Below are 7,146 nucleotides of genomic sequence, written 5' to 3' on the forward strand. Positions count from 1 at the left end.
GAAAATATCAATTTTTACTCGTAAAATAATCAAATTCTTATTTTATTTCTACGCTGCTTCTACAATAGTTCTTGTTGTTTTCAAAATGTAAATGTTCAACACTAATTTACATCGCAAAGCATTTGGTAATGCACAGTGGGTCAGGTGGTGGTAGTGGAAAAAAACATCAAAAAAAAACTTATTCTATTCAAAACCATATAATAAAACATACTCGTACAACTTCCATTTTACTATTTCAAAAACTCTTTTGAGTATAATAGTATCTTTTTAATATTAGTATTTTTTTTTAATCCACAAAAATCAATTGTGGTATAATAAAATGTAATGCCTAATAAAATACCTTTTTTTTTGTCAAAAAAGCAAGAATTTTTTTTTTTTTTAGCAAAGATATAGTAAACAGTAACTTTTAAAATATTATGCGCATGTGATATTAGTTAATATATTTTAACTATTCAATAGTTTACCCAGCCGGCATTTCTACATTGTTTCAACGTTGAAATTTGGTTGAAGCGTTGTTTCAACGTTGTTCAGCTGTCTCAACGTTAAAACAACGTTACGATTTAAACGTTGTTTATTTAACGTTGTTTCAACGTTAAATCAACGTTGACAAAAAAACTTAATTATAAAAAACAGTCCGTTGAATTGGTGCTTAAAGTTAAAATAGTTAAAACAAAAAAGTAGTAAAGCAATATTTTAGTATAATCCCAGCAAGCATTTCAACGTTGGTTCAACGTCGATAACGCGTTGATTTGTTGACGTTGATTTTAGCCTTGAAATGGAAATAAAATATCGACGTTGAAATATCAACATTGATTCAACGTCAATAAATTAACATTGAACTGATGTTGATTTATAAACGTTGATTTAAGCGTTGATTTGAAAACAAGAAAGTGACGTTCTAATATCTACATCGATTCAACGTCAAAAAAACAACGTTGAAACATAACACTTTAAAAAGTTTACTAAAATGTATTAGTTAAAATTTTTTACAAAGGAGATAACTTCTTTTTCTTTTTCGAAACTACTTCCGCTTTCACTTGACTCAACGTCATCGTCTACTACGAATTCATCCTGATTTCTTTCTTTATCACTTTCGTGACTTCATCGTCTATTTTGTGGTTGTCAGATTTCCGTTTACCTCCATTCAAACAATAAGGTGCATACTTTAGGCAAGAGGCTATAAGTAATCTAGTTTCTTTGTCTGTTGCCTTAGGCTCAAAGCGCCTAATCGATTCTAAAAATTAAATGCAAAAACATTCAAATTTGGTCAAGTGAATAAAATTGTATAGAAAGGAGGAAAGAATATCTTCAATTTACATTATTTCATAAGAATACATGAAGTTTACAATTTTAATGTAAACTAATATATTTTATTTTTTGAGTTTTTATATCTATTTTTTGTGAATTCAACTAAATTATTTATTTTTAACAGGCAGCCATTAAAAAGAAATATAAATATATAAAAATATATAGATCAATTATTAAAATACATAGATCCAATTATTGCTTTGTAAACATTTAACCATTCTGGTTCCATTAATTGTGTGTAACTTTTTAGATATTTTGCTTATTTGCAAAGTTATTTGGGCCAACCTCCGTAATACTATATGTTGAAATCCTGAGTTTGAAAACAGAAAGTACTTTATAAATATAACTAACATATATATAATAACAAAAAATATTTATATAATTTAAACAGTATTCAACTGAAAGAGTCAGATGCAGAAAGAGATCTTGGAGTGCTTTTTAATGCAAATTTAAAATGGAAAAATCAAGTGATGAATGCTTCTAACAAAGCAAATCAAATGCTTGGTCGTATCAAAAAGTCATTTGCCTGTTTCGATTATAAATTACTTTGTTTGCTTTATGTTACTTTTATTCGCCCATTACTAGAGTTTGCAGTTCCGGTATGGTCTCCATATTATAAATCTGATTGCGACTATATCGAAAAAATCCAGCACAAAGCTACTAAACTAGTATCATCAATCAGAAATCTTTCCTATACAAAAAGACTTGAAAAATTAAACCTAACTACTCTAGTAGAAAGGAGACAAAGAGGAGATCTAATACAAATGTATAAAATTATGAATAATATTGACATATTAGAAAAATGCAATCGTTTTCCAATAGTTAATAATCATACGAGAGGTCACTGCTTTAAATATTTCAAGGAAATGACAAAACATAAGCACAGAGAAAACTTCTTTTTTAATCGAGTAGCGAATGTATGGAACTCTCTGCCAGAAGAAGTTGTTAAATCGCCTTCAGTCAACAGCTTTAAAGCAGCAATTGATTGCTGGATGAGCAGCAATCGATCAATTCGGCTGTCAAACTGTGCCTGATAACACACTCACTAGCTCTGCCAGTTACAGCGTTTCCTACTAACTAACATATACTATATATATATATATATATATATATATATATATATATATATATATATATATATATATATCATATACTATATTAAATGATTTACTTGAATGAATGTTGCATACAGCAAGTTAAAGGACAGCAGAAACTCACAAATAATATAGTAAAGAAACCTACCATTATCTTTTATTATTAAATATTCACTGATAATGATACAAAGATAGCCATGCTATACATACAGTCTGTTCAACTGACTAGAGGCTACCTGCCAACTGTTTTAGAAAACAAACAATTCTACTCCACTTCAGATACTCCTGGTAACAGTCACATGACATATTGACAGTTAATCTAATAACTTATTCAAAATACAAAATTCCATATAATTTTAGAATATGAGTTGTGAAATATATATACAGATTATTAGTTTGTTAACTAAATATACAAGTTATTGTTACTATATTGGTGTAATTCTATTTAAATTTTCCAGATTATCAAGTTGCAATAGTTTTTATTCTTAAAATACATGTTATCGGACTTCTAGTATTCACGTCTAGCTTACGTTAGTTTATTGACTTTCAACCAATTTTATACTAACAACTCATACCATCAAGACATTATAATGCAGTAGACACACATAAGAACACTGCATTGACTGTCTACATTATATGCACATCTATAAGACTCAAAACAGTTCACAACTCTCACTGACCCTCGTTAAACTGCAACAAAGCACTGCACTGATCAACACTCATCTCAAAAAAGTGACTTACAATTGTATGCAAGTTGTACTGAGCCTTACTAAGTGTCCTCTGGTCAATTCAGAAGTCTGTGGCAATCGCCCTGACAGGATACTCCAAAAATAGTCTTTTTGGGATAACAGAATGGGATATCTTAACAAGATACCCTGGTGTAGACCCAGAGTGGAACTTCTTTTGGGATGTCAGTTTTAGGCAAAAGGTGGAGGTCTTCTTGTGTTCATACTGTACCATAAGGCGCAAACTCATATGATACTCGAGACGTCTATGACACACATATATCAATAATGTATGTTTACCACCCTAATAATACAGGCTACATAATAACTACTATAAAACGAATAACTCTGCTCCATCACTGATACTGTCTACACTCACACTTACGCTGGACACTAACGACAATTTAGGAGAACAACAGAAAATGACTCTTACGTATCTCGACAATTGTTTATTGTTATTTTTTGTTTTTACAACATTTTACTTATCATTTTTTTAGTATTTTTCTACCTTGAGGCTCTTTTTTTCCACTGGACATCTGTTCTTTTGTACTTTTATCTCACTCTGCTAAACTCTTTTTAACTTATTATTCATCTCTAAGGCGTTCACTGCTCGGTGCAGCTTCACAAAAATGCATTGCATTTACAACATAATGTTTGTCAGGAGTTTTGATTTCATTTTTTAATAAAACTGATAATTCGTTTACAAAATCAAACATAAAGCTCTCTTCAGAAGAAGATTTGCTCTTTCAAAATGGTTGAATACTTGAAAATGAGCAAAGTATGGGCAATAAAGCGACTGAAGTACTTTTAAATAATGGCATCCCATCAACATTCACAACTAATTCAATTTTCTCCAGATCTGGAAATTTACTTTAATGTTTTAAAATATTACACACTTATTCTGCAGAGGAATGTTACATGGAGTTTTCAATAATTGGAAGCTCCGCATGGCCATTGTTCCTCAAAATAAAAAGAAGTTGATTCGATGCAGAATAAGAAGTTTGGTTCACAACAACCCATTCCACTAATTTTTCACATAGATTTTTATTCACTGTTTTGTCTATGTCATCTATAATGCCTGATTCTTATTCTTGTGTCTTGAATCATGGAAACATTTATATCTATTATTATTATTATTATTATTATTATTATTATTATTATTATTATTATGTATTTCGCCGATAAGAAAAGTTTACAAGTTTATGCAATACAAATATATAAATAAATGGCTGGGGCAAGAAGAAGACAAGTTCCGTCTTATCACCAAGCCCTTTAAATCTATACGTTTCCTTACTATCTATCTATACGTTATACTTATCTATACGTTTCCATGATTCAAGACACAAGAATCAGAACTACCCGAGTCAAGATTGGAATCTTCGACTCGGGTAGTTCTGAGTCAAAATCTGTTTCTTCAACACCTTTAACTTTTTCCTCAATTGATTCTACTGAAACAACTCTATAATCTGAAATAAATATTTATTGTTTATTTGTTTTTGTTGTATTATCTGTCTCAGTAAATAAATCAATTACTATTTTATTCATTTTTCTTTATTACATATTCTGTGATGACATAGCAACTGAATACTTTTATTTCTATAAATAAATATATTATTATCAGGTTAGCCAGGAATATATTTTATATAGCGTTTTTGCAATATTGGGAATAAAATTGTTATTTTTCTACTAAAGATTAAGATTTTTTTATAAATTTGTCATATATATATATATATATATATATATATATATATATATATATATATATATATATATATATATATATATATATATATATATATATATATATATATATATATATATATATATATATATATATATACATATATATATATATTAGGGATATGATACTTTTAAAAACCCTATCCCCATGTTATTTTTTGTGGAGTTTTAATGCAAAGATCAAGAAAAATCCAATGGCAAGTGTCAACATTAAAAAAATGTCACTCCCCTGATTCAAATTTATAAAAATATATACAATTATACATTGTACAAAATGGTTTTCTTTAATCAGAAATACAAACATACAAGTTTTAGTGTTTATTTATCAAAAGAAATTTAATGTTAATTTTTTCAATGCTTTTGCAGAATGGAAGTAAATCCTGCAGAACTTTAATTGCACGTTCAGCACAAATGTTTGACCTTTGAGTTGGGATTGGAGTCGGCTCAACCGACCAAAAAGTCCTTGAAGTCTTTATTGCCTTTGAGTGATCTTTGCAAACGGCTGCCAAATTATTGTAGTTATCCTGATTATAAACCTGACCAGAAAACCAGACGTCACTCCACGTGCCACTAATAAAGTCACATGATGACTGACCTTCGGCTGACTGTCGAAATTCTGGAAGTAAAATATAAGCTAGCAAAGCATAGATTGCTCGGCTATTCCATCTTGCATTGCTTATATTTGGCAAAGTTCTGAAATTTACTTTAGGGAAGCATCCTGTTTTCTTAAACTGTCTGTAACAAGTGATCAAGTGATGAAGGAAAGCCATACCATCTCTCCAAACAATTTCTTCTTCTTCCCTCAGAGCATCTCCAGAATTGTCAAAAGATGCTGCTTTCAGTTGCTGGTACTCTTCTGTTATTCTGCTAATGAACCAATAATTGAGATTAGGCGAGGTTGTTGCTGCTTCAAAATAATCATTCATCACATGTTTTAGTAATGTATCAAGAACATGATGCTGGCACCCAATATAAAGAGGTTTGTCTAATCCAAGCTTAACAAAATGCTTCTGTAGTAGTGTGACTGCCCCAACAGATTTTCCTGTGTTTGCAGAGCTTGTATCAGAAATTATTAACTTAATTGCAGGCCATAGCTTATATTCATCAAGCACAGTTTTTATTCCATTGAATATTGTTTCACCTTTTCCATTGATCAGTGCAAGAACTGCTAGTTTAACTTCTCTATTTTCATTTTTTAGAACTACAACCTGATACTCTGTATTCTTTATGTGCTTCCCATCAAAGTGCAAGCTCCAGTTTTCGTTTCTTAGAATTTCAATAAAATGTTCTTTTAATTTTTTTCCTGCTTTCATTGTAGCTTTGTAAACACCACTTTGACTTGAGTTTGGGATAGAAATTCCATCTTTTGCAAGAGTTTTGCAGACTGTGTGTGCCTTTCTTGAAATCAATTTTGCTTTTGTCACCAAATTTATTGCATAATCAGTTTTTTGTCTTTTACATGTTGTTGGAGCCTCTGAATCTTCAGAACCACTGTCAGAATCTTGTTTTTCTTCTTCAGTGCTAAAATGTTCTTCATCTTCACTGCTTAAATCATCCTTAGTATCTTGACTGACTTTTTGCTTAATCAACTAGTTTTCTAGGATTAACTCCTTGTGTATCTTCAATTGTGGTGCAGTAGCCAGCTCTACCATTTGTTGACATCTGAAGATTATAGAAGGCTTTATCTTCCTGGCACAACCATTCTCCATTTTCATCAGTTACGTTGAACAAGTTGGTAAAGTCTTGCGTTCCTGGTTTTCTGCTGTCTTTTTCATACTTGTTTAGTACATTATCAATTTTTCTTTCCACTGTAGATTTGCCTTTTTGAATTGGAAGATTCAGTTTTTTCCATAAGATTTTTACTTCTTTGACCACTATCACAACTCTCTCCGGTCTACTTTTCACATTTGCAGCCAAACACTTAAATCTGTCCAGGATATGCTGTTCTGTTGGCATTTTGTTCATTTGATCAAGACTGTCAACAATCTTTGCATACTTTCTTGAATTCAAATTTGGTGAGGTTTGAAACTTTCTGTTTCAAACCTCACCAAATTTGATTTCCATAGTTTCTTATTCAAATCTGAAGGAAGACTATTTTTAGACATCTTGACTATAGTCTTGTCGAATTACAATTTGAGTGTAAATTTAATTATCTACAAATAAACAAATCTTATGAGTTTAGGTTATCAAAAGAAGTTTATAAAATATCAAAAGTCAGGTGATGATAACAAATATAATATATAATATGAAAGATTATGTAAATAAGAATGCATACATTT

Source organism: Hydra vulgaris, chromosome 05 (genome assembly GCF_038396675.1).
Source record: "Hydra vulgaris chromosome 05, alternate assembly HydraT2T_AEP".
In the NCBI taxonomy this organism is placed as follows: Eukaryota; Metazoa; Cnidaria; class Hydrozoa; order Anthoathecata; family Hydridae; genus Hydra; species Hydra vulgaris.